The sequence below is a fragment of the Rhinolophus sinicus genome, linkage group LG01, assembly GCF_036562045.2.
Source record: "Rhinolophus sinicus isolate RSC01 linkage group LG01, ASM3656204v1, whole genome shotgun sequence".
Taxonomy (NCBI): domain Eukaryota; kingdom Metazoa; phylum Chordata; class Mammalia; order Chiroptera; family Rhinolophidae; genus Rhinolophus; species Rhinolophus sinicus.
The window spans coordinates 204,916,846-204,929,823 of record NC_133751.1 but is presented as its reverse complement, the minus strand read 5'-3'; the positions used below and the strand labels follow the sequence as shown (position 1 = coordinate 204,929,823).

The following is a 12,978-nucleotide window of genomic DNA, read 5'->3' as shown; positions in this document are numbered from 1 at the left end:
CTCACTGAATGAAAAATTAAATTGCACAGAACCATGGGATGGCCACTTGACAGCAGACCTAACTAAGCAAGCCGATTATTATTCATAGGCCAGAAATTCCGTCTGTTAGATATGGTAAGAAGTATCTGTTTAAACTGTTAAGGAGAAAATATTAGCGTTGTCCCTACATGGTTCTATGGGGAGTTGCCACCCTAAGTTTTCAGCCTGGCTGCCCCCTTCACCTGTCAATCTCTTCCTTAATGGGACATACTGTGCAATGAGGACATGGACATAAATAAAATGCAACCCGACACCCAGCAGCGCCCCGTCTAGGGGGACACCAGACATGTCAGGAAGCAGTGGTCAGCTTCTGACTTGGGGAGACAGGATAGGTTTCCCAGAGAAGGGAGCCTGAGGCACCTCGGTCTTACGGATGAATGAGGCCCCCAGCTAGCCTCTCACAAAGGCTGGTGAAAACCAGTAGCCGAGGTACAACCTGAAAAGGCATTTGGGGAAGCCTTTTAAACCAGTCCCTCCTGATGACAACCATCCACGCCCATCTCCGGCCACTCGCCCACTCACTGGACCCTCCATGGCTCCCTGCTGGACCACTCCACGTCATGCCCACCAGACCTCGCCGGCAGCCAGCACCCCGGCTGCTGTGACCCAACCCTGGGTCCCTCCTGTCTTGACACTCTCCAGTGACAATCTTATTGATTTCATCACTAACATTCTTCTCTGTGGCCTATCCTCCGTGTTCTCTATTTTCTCTAGAAGCTTCCCACGCCACAATCACATGGTTCTAAGAAGCCAAACCCAGCTCCCCCCACCCCGGCTTCCAGTTGCTACTTCTCTCATCATTCCTTACCCAGAACTGTCGGGTCTGTGTTGGGCTCCCAACCCCCTTCCTCCACATCCCCAGCCTTCTCCTCTTTGGCCTCAGGGACACACGCAGGACATTCTCTCCCACTGCCAGCTGCTTCAGTCCTGCCCCTTGGCCTTCCTGCCCCACCTTCACGGCTGACCAAGACATGTGCTCCCAGGACCCACTGTTCCACTCAAGTCTCCACTGAGCTCCTCCACGCTCACGCGTTCCAGTCCAACGGAATGAGGCCTGAGTCTGCCTTCTCTCCACCATCGGTCGATCAGCAGGGCGACCCCTACGTGTGTACAATGCCAAAGGATGCCTCCTTAAATTCCACACCCCAAGGCCATCGTTTGCCTCTTTCTAGTCCCAGATCTGCTAATAAGACTGGCTCAGAAGTTCGGTGACACTTGCTTCTCATGTGCTTGCTGCCTCCAAAGAAAGCTCTCACGTTTTCAAATGTTACTGTTAATTATGACAGTGAAAATATAATCAGATTATGTGCAACTAAGCTCAGGGACTCTTACAAAGTCCTGGGCTGTCGAGTGTCTCCTTTCTTCACGTGCGGTTCCCAGAAAGCTCCTGTAGACGCCGTCTCTCTGCTTTGACATCCGAGGTTAGCTCGCCACGCCCACCCTAGGAGCCATCTCCTCGCTTCAACTGGACCCCTTCTTCCACCAAGACCCTTCTCTGTTCTAAACCAGCAGACACAACCAAGGCAAAATGAGGATGTGGCCCACCATGGCAGAGGGAAAGGGCCACTGGAGTAAGACCAACAACTGGCCACCAGAAGATCCGGGCCTCCGCCGGCCTCTTCCTCACACTCAGAGCTTCCTGCGGGAAAACTTTTGCTGGCCCCACAAGGCAAAGTTTCAACTCATTGGCCTCAAATACAGGGTCTGCCATGTGTGGCCCCAAACTACCTCTTGTGTATGAAAATGTCCTCTGTAATAAATCCGACCAAAAGTAACCCCACAGTGCGATCTGATCACACATTCCTAACTGGACAGGTCAGGGTGGGTAGTCACACCCCAAGCCTATGAAAAGGTTATCTTTGCCTTAAGCAAGCCCTGTCCACTGTTTTCTGTGCATCTAGGTTAACTCACTTTTGAAACACCTCTTTTCCAGACCCCTTGAGGTGTAACCACTCTCGAGGGCACATAATCTTTACTATCCTGTAATCCAATCACAGAGATTTCCCCACCTTGCTGTCTCCCACCTTCATGCTATCTTCTTTCCGTTCCCTCCTAATTCTCAGTGTATAAAAGAAACTGCAAAACTGTCATTCTCTGGAGCGTTTGAAACCTTGCTTCCCAGCATGTCCATCAGTTTGACTCAAAGAAACTTAGAAACATCGACACTCACTCACTTTCTTTTTCCACAAATTCCCTGCATCAATGGGGTTCATATTGGATAGACATAAAGGGGGCTCTTCTGGGAGCTTTTAAAAACTATTCATGTCTGGGCCCCACCCTCAGAAATTCTGATTCAACTGGGGAAGGGTGCTGCAAAGGATTAAAAAGGAAAAAAAAATTGTTTTTCAAAGTTCCCAGATGATTTTAAGATGCGGCCTGAGTTTTGAAGCACTTTACTCTTGCTGCCCTCATTAGGCTCCTCCATGACACCCAAATTCTCTCGGCACAGCTTCTAAGCAGACATGGTTCAAGCAGAAGCCAGACAGCCCTTTCATCCATTATACGAGGGGGCTGGGCAGGCGGGCTCAGTGCAAGAAAGGTGAGCTGGAGCTGGCTCTGATTGGCTCACAGATTGTTACTGTTTCCCCGAAAATAAGACCTAGCCAGACCATCAGCTCTAATGCATCTTTTTGAGCAAAAATTAATATAAGATCTATTCTTATTTTAATATAAGACCGGGTCTTATGTAATATAATATAACATAACATAACATAACATAACATAACATAACATAATATAATATAATACCAGGTCTTATGTAATATAACACTGAGTCTTATATTAATTTTTGCTCCAAAAGACACAATAGAGCTGATGGTCCGGCCAGGTCTTATTTTCAGGGAAACACTGTAACAATGTTGCAGCCGCAACACTGGTAGCTGGCACTCAGTTATGGTGGGAGCATTTACACCTTGGTAATTGGCAGATGCTACAACCTCAGCTCTTTGTTGTTTTTTTCTCAGAGAGCAGGTTTATCAGCACACTACAGGCTCAGGAAACATTTGTTTTCCTTTCAGGCCTGCAGACTTTAAAGACTTCCATCAAGAATGGAGTCAAGTTTTCCTCAGTTGCCTGCAGAACTAGGGGGAAGGGAGAAGACGGAAAGAGGGGAGAGGAAGATTTGGAAGAATTTGGAACCACAAAATCCTTTCACGAAAGTATTCTTTTCAATCTGTTCAGAAGAGTTGGGCTAACAGGCTTCAGCAGAGTCCCCAGAGACTTGCTTTCATTGAGCAGATAAGAATAATCTCATTAGTATGTAATTTCTTAGGCTGTAAGTGGAAGGTGGAACCCTTATCTTCCACTTACTTAACAGCCTTCCCATAATCTGAATCTTATTCTAGTGACCTCATCTGCCCAGAATACCCTCTTTTCATGGTGCAAGGACAAACTCCATAGTGGATGCTGAGTTATCCCAACTTCAAAATCCGCAATCTTCTAAATAAATCAACCTTTAACCTGCAGACAGGGGGAAAGGCAGTGGCCTTGGGGGACAAAAGTGCAAACTGGCTACCTTCCATAGCAGCTGAAAAGCTTTCATGGGTTTTAAAGAGTGCCTCACCTTCAGAGGAAGAGCTTTTTTATCACTGTGTAAGGGACGCAGGCAGTCTGCTATTTTCATGCCTGTGTCTTAACGCTACCAAAGTGCATGACTGACAGCCATTTGTTTCTTTAATCTCAGCACACTGGGAGATGTGAGCTGAGAGAGCTCTGGGCCCAGGCACATCCAGGCTCGAGTCCCAGCTCAAGCATTTACTGAATGAATATTGGAGTTGTGAGCCTTTAAAGTGTGCACATGGGGCCTCGTACATCTTGAAGCCCCCAAATGCCAATTTAAATTAGGTAAACTCGGTCTGCCATCCTTTCCCTCAATTCCACAGGCACTGACTGGTGGTTTGGGAGGGTATTTGTTCACCTGGCGGATGGAAGGGAGGCTGTGTGCACTGTAGGGGATTTCACCCTTCCCTCCCTGACACACACCACACATGCCTTTTATTTCCAAAACACCTTCTGCAGCCTGTCTTCTTCTAAAGGCTCAACACTGCCACCCTCTCCAGCAGCCGCTGGTCCTGCCGTATCAGGTGCTCTTATGTAACACAGGGACACCCTTGGGGCCCATAGAGCAGCAGGGGCAGGTTTCCGGGCTGTGTGGGGGCTTGGTGAATTATTTTTCTGTCACTCCCTCCAGAGGGTAATGGCAGGATGTGAGGCTTCTACTGTGCAAAGAGTTGGGGAGCCAAGATCCAGCTCTGGAAGCCGGTGCAAACAGAGGGAGCAAAGCTGGCCTGTGTGCTCTCTGTGGAGTCTCTTTAGCTGCTGGGTGACCTTTCACAATCCTGGTTGTCAGGCAGTGACCTGGGACAAAGAAGTCCTAGTACCCATCTCCAGGGCCTTAGGAAATAAAATATCCCAGGGGCCTGACTCCAATTCTCAGAAGAAACATCGCCACACAACCCAATTCGGTGTCAAATTGGAAAACAACAAAGCTAAGAGGAACCCACATCGCTGGCCACAGGCCCACATGCTCAACATTCAAAACAAGGTTGGAACGTCAAGCCAGGAGCCAGGGAGGCTTGCCCCGCGCCCAGGAGGTGGTCAGCAGAGGCTGAACCCCATGGCTCCTAACCTTGTTTGGGTCAGGGGCTCCCGTGAGAAGCTGGTGGAAGGAAGCCAGGTGGCCTCCTCCCCAGGAAGAAGAGGGAGCACACTCTCCTCTCACACTTTACTGGCCAGCATCCTGGGATTTAAACCCACTTCCATTAGCATATCTTATTATCTAGAAACCAGTATTAGAATAAGAAAGAAGTCTGTTCAAGCATCCTGCAGGAAAACCATTGCGGGCCACAAGTTCACAAACAACAGCAAAGCAGAAAATCCAGCCACACTCTCCCTACCTCCCTACCCTGAGATAAGGGGGAAGCACATTACCAGACAATGAGCCTAGCTAAGGAAACTTATCAGTAACCTGTCCAGTCCACTTTCTGGGTTCTTCCGGAAACCCCCGAGTCTGGGCTGCCATCAGCTACTAGACCTTGGGCAGATCAAAGCATTGGTGGGAGCGACAATAAAAAAATGAAACTATCAAATGACAAACTGGAACCCGTGAGACCGTTTACAGAAAGAGGATCTTCCAGCATGGTTTCTGTGCCAGGGGAACAAAAGGCAACCTGTGCGGCACCTCTCCCTACCCAGGCTTTTCATACCTGAAATTCACTAATGGTATGAGTCCCTCCTAATTGTTTTTAAAAGGACACTGAAGTGTGGTGCCTGAGTCTTGGTTCACTAGGGGGGAAAAAAAAAATTAAAGCTCACAGAAGCTTCTCAGGCCCAGCAGATCTGAGCTGCTCATTGTTCATTTAATAAACAAGTGAGCCATAAAACAAACCCCCAGGAAGCCAGGTTTGTGCACTTTCTGAGTCATTCTCCCAGAACTAACTGTTCCCTCTAGGATCAGCGTGGCCTTGGCAGTCCACAGATGGGCAAGCATCAGCCTGGGCAACTTGGGGCCCATCTTAATATCGGTGCCCCCGACCCTCTTCCCATCGCCCACATGCAGCAAGCAGAGGGGGAGGTGGATTTGGGCCTGTTGTCTCCTTCCTAAGCCCCCATTTTGAGGGGCTTGGCCTGGAAACTGCCCTGGGCAGGGGACTAGGATGGTTCCCCAGGCTGCACCAGGCATTCCTGGAGTTTGTCTCCTGGTCAGGATGGCCAGATGGGAGCTAGACTGTTTTATTTGATGACCACAGCAACGTAGGACAGCAGAATGCTCCCTAGCCCGATAAAGTACAGCCGCTGTCCATCCAAGGATGGCAAAACACTTTGCAAACCACCCATTAATTTTTATGGTGGCCTGAGAAACAGATTGAGAATCATTACCTTCATTTTTACAAGGCAAGGAACCAAAACCACAGGGGAGGGTGGACAGGCACAAGGCCAACCCTGTCTGAGCCAGTGTTCCAAGCTGACCACTCCTCTCGCTCCATCTCAGGCCTGCATACAGAAGGCAAGGACGACACCACCCACAGGAAAGGGGGCTGGCGGCCTGCTGAGAAGGGAGCCAGGCCCATAAACCCAAACTCTGGTGCTCAGAGACAATCACATTTTGAAGGGTGGGGAGGGAAAGTTGCAATGAGGGATTACTTTTGATTTAAGCTAGATAAGCTCCAGTTGTAACTTATTGATTAAAGATGCAAGAGTGTGATCCCCAAGTAAGATTAATAAATATTAAAGGCCAGTAGGAACTGTGGGATCCGGGATGGTTTCTGTTTTACTGTGTATATTTCTCCTCATTTCCATGTTTTCTACCCAGAGCATACACTGTTTCTGAGATCAGAACAAAAGTTATGCTAACTTACTACTACTGATAAGCACACAGTACCAAGCGGCTGCACTAACTTGAAAAGAACAAGCACGAATAAAATCCAGCTCAGCGTTCCCTTTTTAAATTCCATCGATCCATGAGGCTCCCCAACCAACCCTCTCCGCACGTAGAGAGCCCGGCCGCCCTTCCGCTGCTCCTCCCCGGCCTCTCACCACCCGTGGGAAGGGGCAGGGCAGGCCTGGGTACCCGGGCTGCAGGGAGGGCCAGCCCCGGGCTAGGACTCCAAGGCTGGTCGATCCTACAGACCACCAATCCGCTGCGTGGAGCGGGCTTCCCCGGGAAACATCACTTAGAGAACAACGTGTCTCTCCCAGCTGTCCCCACCCGCCGCCCGCCGGCGCTGTCACCTCGCGGCTGCTGGGTCACCGGACGGCCAAGCCAGAAACCTGGGTTTTCATTTTCATCTTAATAAGAGGGATCTCCGAAGTTGAAATATGCATTGTCACCAAGTTTAACCCGGGACCGCGAGCCCTTCCCTACTCGCGCGAGGGGGCGCCCCGGCCCCTCCAGTCCTCGGGGCGCCCCACGGCCGCGCGAGCCGAGTGCTCCCCGCCGCATATTCCTGCCGGGTAGCCTAGGAGGACCTCCCCGCAGGGGCGCCCCGGGAAGCGCCAGAGCTGGGAGAGAGTATCTGCCGATAGCACGCGAGGGCTCCGAGTGCGGCTTGGAGCCCGGAATCCCGGTCCGCCCTCCTGCATGGGGTGACCAGGGCGCCCGGACGAGCGGCTAGGAGCGCACGAGGCTTCCCAAAGCCGCCCGGCACCCCGATCCCGAACTCAGGCGGCGGGGGAACTACCGGCTCCCGCGAGGTGAGCAAACCCGCCGAACCCAAGCAGGCGCCGCGGGAGCGAGGCGGGTCGTGGGGCTGGAGTTCCCGCAGGGGCCGGCCCGGCGCACCGCCTGCCTACCTGGCTCGCATTGCGTCCCGCTGGCTCCTGCGGCTCTCCTCGCGGCCTGGGAGCTTGCACGGCCGGGGGCGCGCGCGGTTCCACGGGAATCACCGCGCGGCGGCGGCGGCGAGGGGCCGAGACCGCCCAGACTGCCAGGAGCGCTCCGACCCGCCTCCGCGAGCGGAGGGTGGTCCCCGGGGCGGGGCGGGGCTCGGGGGCGGAGGTGGGGGCGGCGTGCGAGAGGCGCGGATTGGGGCGGGGACCCGCGGGGGCCGGCGGCAGGGGGAGGTCTCCGCGCGCGGGGGCGGGGTCTCGGGGGCGGGGTCTCGGGCGGGGGCGGAGCCTGAGCAGAGGCCACTAGGGAGGAAGGGGGTGGGAGGGAAGGGCGGGGAAGATGATTGGGGAGTGGGCGGGACCCAGCGGTGGCATCCAAGAGGCTGGGGCGGGGTGCGGACACAGCCTAGTGTGGGGCCGGCGAGTGCGGAGAGGGCGGGGCCGAGCCGAGGCCGCCGGGATGCCGGGGGCGGGTGTGGTTATTAGGGGGCGGGGTTGAGCTGCTGCCGCTAGGAGGCCGGGGGCGGGGCTTGTTACCAGGTGGCGCGACAGTCGCGCCATGAGGGCGGTGGGGACTGGGGGATCCCACCTAGATGCCTCCTGCTTCCCGTGTTCTTTACCGGCGCGGGCCTGGGAGCAGGTTTCTTGGCCGCCGGGCAACCCCGGGGTCGTGGTCCCTGGTACCGAGCGCATCTAGACGCGGCTGTTTCATCGCGACCTTTTGGCCGCGCTCCTGTGCCCTCGGCATCCCCATCTCTCATCTCTTCTCGGGCGACTCCTAGCGGGGTCTCCTGGGTGAAGTTACGATCCGCTGGCGGGCGTCGTCCAGGCTGCGGAAGATAGCGCCCAGTTCTAAGGTCCCTTACAACACGCTTATCGAGGGCGGTGGAAGGAAGGCAGGTGGGAGGATGTAGGGAAAAGAGCAAAGTTAAAAAGTAAGAAGAAAAAAGGCATCCACATTGAAAATTACAAAAACGGAGAATTTCCTGCTGAGCAGGATGCAAAAGGAATACATAGCATCACAACCATTTACACTTGGTATGGACGAAACACCGCTGGGTCCCCAGCGCCTAGAACATTCCTGGCACGTAGTCGGCGCTCAATAAATGCCCAGTAAATGAACGCACCGCTTACTGTGTGGTGAGCACTTTCCATAGATTGACACACTCAATCCTCAGAAAATCTCACACTTGGCTACTCTCATTAGTCCATTTCACACATGAGTAGACTGAAGCTTAGAGAGTTGATTTGACAGCAAGAAAATGGTACAACCAGAATTTGACCAAAGGCCACCCCAGAGGCTGGGTTCTGATGCTGGATGCCCTGCAGGGCTGGGGGCACCCTATCATACAGAAACTAGGAGGAAGCACAGGTAGGTCTTCAGGGGAAGAAGGTCCAGAGCTAGACACCCTTTGAATCATTCCTCACAGTTACCTCGTGAGACAGATATGATTATTCACATTTTATAGATGACTTTAGACCTTACATATTGCATCATGATCACATAGGTGTGTGAGTCTAAATTAAAACCCAGGATTTTTTTAGGCTCCCTCAGTCTTGGAGACTTCTCTTTAGCTAAGGAATCTGGTTTCCAACCTCTCAAATTGACGTCCGAGTAATTTTCAGAAGGACACACAGGAAGACAGAGACATGGATCTAGAAGGGTGGAGACTGGTGTTCTGATTTTGGTGTCATCCATGTGTGGACCATTGAATTCCTGAAAATGGATATAATTAGCCCTGTTACAAAAAAAAAAGGGCCTTTCAAAGTGAGAACCCATAAGCATTTATTTGAGATCAATTAAGAGTAGCTATTCAGGAAGCACTGATTCAGGCAGAAGCCCAAATAGTGTTCTGATTAGGAGACAAAGGCTGCGGGTATTTATGAGAAAGGGAAGGGGAACAAGTCCACCAGTAGAAGACAGGCATTTCTATTGGTGCAGATAAAGTAACAGAGTGGTGTTAATTCTAAAAAAATGTTTTTAATTTTCAGACTAGTAGTCATAATAACCGCTTCTTGTTATCTTTGCCATCAGTTATTTGAAATACAGTGCTGGTTTAGGCCCAGTCCGAAAGTTATTTTACCCTGTTTCAACATTCCAAAAATTTGAGGCATGAGAACATGCAAGGCAGTTCCTCTGGGATGGTAGGTCCGGCTCCATTTTAAAATGGCTCTGTTTATATTATTTTGACAGCCCTAAAATGCATGCTGTAGATTTTAAAAGGAGGCAGTCACTCAGAAGGGGCAGGTAGAGAAGCCTCAGAGAGGACGATAGGGTAGAGGGCGCTTGGGGACCCAGGTCATCCTCAGTGGTACAGAGACACTCACTGGGGACCTGCCTGCTGGGCTGGAATCTCTGGCAAGTTATTTTGCCTCCCTGTGACTCAGTTTCCTAAATGGGTATGAAAAATTAATGCAGCCTGTAAAGTACTTAGCAGAGTGCCTGGCACAGAGTAACATTCAATAAGTTGTAGCTCCTATTCTTACTGCTCTTGCAAATGACTAACATCCTCACTGTGTAAAAAATGCCTACAAAGCATTGCAAAAGACAAGTTGGTAGAAAATGGACAAAGGTATGAAAAAGCACTTCCCAGAGGCACCAGAATGGCCCAAAGCATGAAAAGCTCTGCAGCCACATTGATGCAGGGAGTAAGGGCCAAAGACAAAAATTAGTCAAATAAAGCCAGAGTCCAGTCTGGGAAAAGCTGTCTTGGAGACCTGCCTTTAAAATCACAAAGGACAAAGTACTGTGGAAATGCAGGATACAGTGTGAATAAACAAAGCACTTGCTCATTTCCCCTGGGGCTGAGGGTAGGGGCAGACAGCGTGACTCATGGTGTGCATAGTTGTGAATAATATGTATCTTGGTGCCATGAGCATCTTCAAACCAGCCCACATTCTACAAGAGGAGTTTATGGAGGTCGGAATGTTTAAAGAGAGTAGCAAAAAAAGGCATGAACACTTATCTTATGCTTTTACCCGATAGCTTGAATCGCACTTGAGGCTGTTGAGAGCTGGGAAATGGTGTTACATATTGAGGTGGATGTTGTTTGTGGATGGTTTTGTTTTTCATGCTGGGAAAGGCAAGGAGGCCTCAAGATGCTGCTCCCTTGTTGAATTTCTGCTTTCTCGTTGCACCAGTTTTTATTACTTACCTTTCCAAAGACAAAAGAAAAGGAAAAACCATGAGCTATTCATAACATTCAATTACTCGGTAAGCATGTCTAATGGGAACATGTACAGCAAAATCAATAACTTGGTTTTTTGGTACAAAAATAATACATGTTTGTTTTAAAGGATTCAAATGATGAGAGAGGTGTGTAGAATAACAAACAGGCATCGATCCTCAATTTCATACCCTCTCGCAAGATCCCATGGTTAACCGTGGGTTACATGTCCATCCAGAACCTTTTTCTTAGCATTTATATACATGTTATATACATTTCTCATCTTAAAATGTGTATGCATGTATGTATGATGTATGTGTGTGATGTGAATGTGTCTCTATACACGCACATATATATGTGTATATATATACATATATACATACACATGCACAAATAAATAAAGACTGAGTGTGGTGGGGTCTGAAATCAGACTGCCTGGGTTTCACTGTCAGCTCCACTACTTAACAGCTGGGTGTTTTCTCATCTTAAAATGGGTGTATTATTTGCAAGGATTAAATGAGGTAATGTATGCAGGTTGATCAAGTGTAATGCTGGGCACACAGGACATACGTCATTTATAAATATGAGCTACTGTCATTATTATTTACACATATACACACTGATAAGTTATTCTTTGGTTCACATAAAAACCAATAGAATGATCCCCGTTTTTTTTTATCAGTTAGACATAGAAATGTCTTTTTTCAAGTCACGGCAGTTATCAAGAGGCTCACCACATTGCCTTGAGGGAAAAGGGTTGACAAGACAGTCCGAGAACATGAACTTCAGACTTCACAAAAGGATTTCACTTGTCAAGTCTCATCGTGAGCATGGGCTCCTCACTAATGGCCTCTATTCACTGCATAGGGAAGAGGACATTTTGGGAAGTCTCCTGTGCATGGAAAAGTAAAATGCATGGGAAGTCAGAGGACGGGTGTGAGATGCGTTTGGACTGCCAACGTGGCACCTCCTATAAAAATTGGCAGTAGTTTAAAATGAATCCACACCAGCCACCACCAACAACCGATTCATTCTAGAGGCTTCTCAAAAATAGATATAACACTCCCAGAAATAGCAGCTCAAACAGGAATAACTCTCCAGGGACATGTATTATCCTGAACTCTACCAAAGCTGCTAATATGTGATAGCATTCTAGTCGCCTATAAGATATACTTCACATTAGGAAGTAACTACTTGGAAATCTCATATGTGCTCCTCATAAAAGTATCTCTCCACACACAAGGACATGCTCAACACAGAAATAAAAGAAGAATGTTCCTTTGGTGAAGTGAAATCGGTAATGGCCAAAATGGCCGTGTCAAGGGGAAATTAGAATGAAAAGACACAAGACACGGCTAAGGGAGAAAAGAAAGAGCGGAAAGCATACGGTCTTTTTCCATGGACTCTGTACCAACAGAAATTAAATCATCATTATGGCCAAGTGGAATGTCAAATGTGTTGTCTCTGACTCGATGTGAAGAGGGGCTGTTGGGAAACCCTGGCTTGGATAAATATGCTCTATGGGTGAAGTTGAGGGAGAAGGTGCTTCTTGCACGATTCACAAGCCTGAAGGACGATACTGGTACACTCGAGAAGTGTGTATTGGACGTGTGCGTGTGCCAGGCCCTGGGCGTGGCCCTGAGAATATGAGGCAAGACAGACTCAGCTCGCTCTCATGGTGCTGAGATTCCAGGGATGGTATGAGACCGAAAGAGAGGGACACGCCTGCAGGGGCCAAGCGCTCCATAGGAAACCGCCATCGGCTGAGAAAGGAGATATCAAGAAACACTGGTAGGACGGCTAGACAGGGCCCTCAGCGGAGGTGACGTCAGGCCCAAAGGGAAAGGAGTCGGGGAGGGATATGCCAGGCAGAGGGAACAGCATGTGTGAAGACCTGGAGGCTATAGAAAGCTTCACACCCTATGGAACTGCAATGACACCAGTGCAGCTGGAGTGAAAAGAGGGGGCGGAGAACAGAGAGAGGTGAGAATGAGGAGACTCACAGGTGCCGAGGCCCCCAAGCCTGGTGACTGTGCAGGGGTGTGAAGTATCGCCAGGTGAGGACGTGTTGCTCCATCCTCTGCCGCTGCCCCAGCAGCTTGGCCAAGAATTCAGTAAGACACCAGCTGTCAGAAATAGTCTGTTTTTGTCAGAAAATGTTGGGTGACCTGTTTGCCATTCTGGGAAGCCTCTATCCTTCCAACCCTAAAATGCTGTGACACTGAGCCATCCGTCCTGCTGGCTGTCCTTAATTAATTCACACCCATAGGGGCATAGCGAGAGTATCACAGGAGCACAGGATTCACTAGTGTGGAAACCAGAAGGGATGCAGACAAAATAGTCAGCTAAAAGGAGTTCTGTGGCTTTTAGGAAACTTCTAGAAATACTTCTAAATAAATATTCATGTCCTTGCGCATTTATTCAGTTATCCATTCAACAAATATGT

At 49.8% G+C, this 12,978-nt stretch overlaps 1 protein-coding gene and 1 long non-coding RNA gene across 7 annotated transcripts in view; one reads left to right on the top strand and one right to left on the bottom strand.

The window, feature by feature from the left end:
* SH3BP4 (SH3 domain binding protein 4) overlaps positions 1 to 7,538 on the bottom strand; it is an 85,727-nt gene extending 78,189 nt beyond the window's left edge. For all 5 annotated transcript variants that reach the window (XM_074315406.1, XM_019739787.2, XM_019739790.2 and 2 more), the window contains exon 1: positions 7,330 to 7,538. The gene's annotated coding sequence lies outside the window, so the exon portion shown is untranslated. The remainder of the gene's footprint in view (positions 1 to 7,329) is intronic.
* LOC109451501 (uncharacterized) overlaps positions 6,752 to 12,978 on the top strand; it is a 64,418-nt gene continuing 58,191 nt past the window's right edge. For both annotated transcript variants that reach the window (XR_012490387.1, XR_012490384.1), the window contains exon 1: positions 6,752 to 7,230. This is a non-coding gene — a long non-coding RNA (uncharacterized LOC109451501). The remainder of the gene's footprint in view (positions 7,231 to 12,978) is intronic.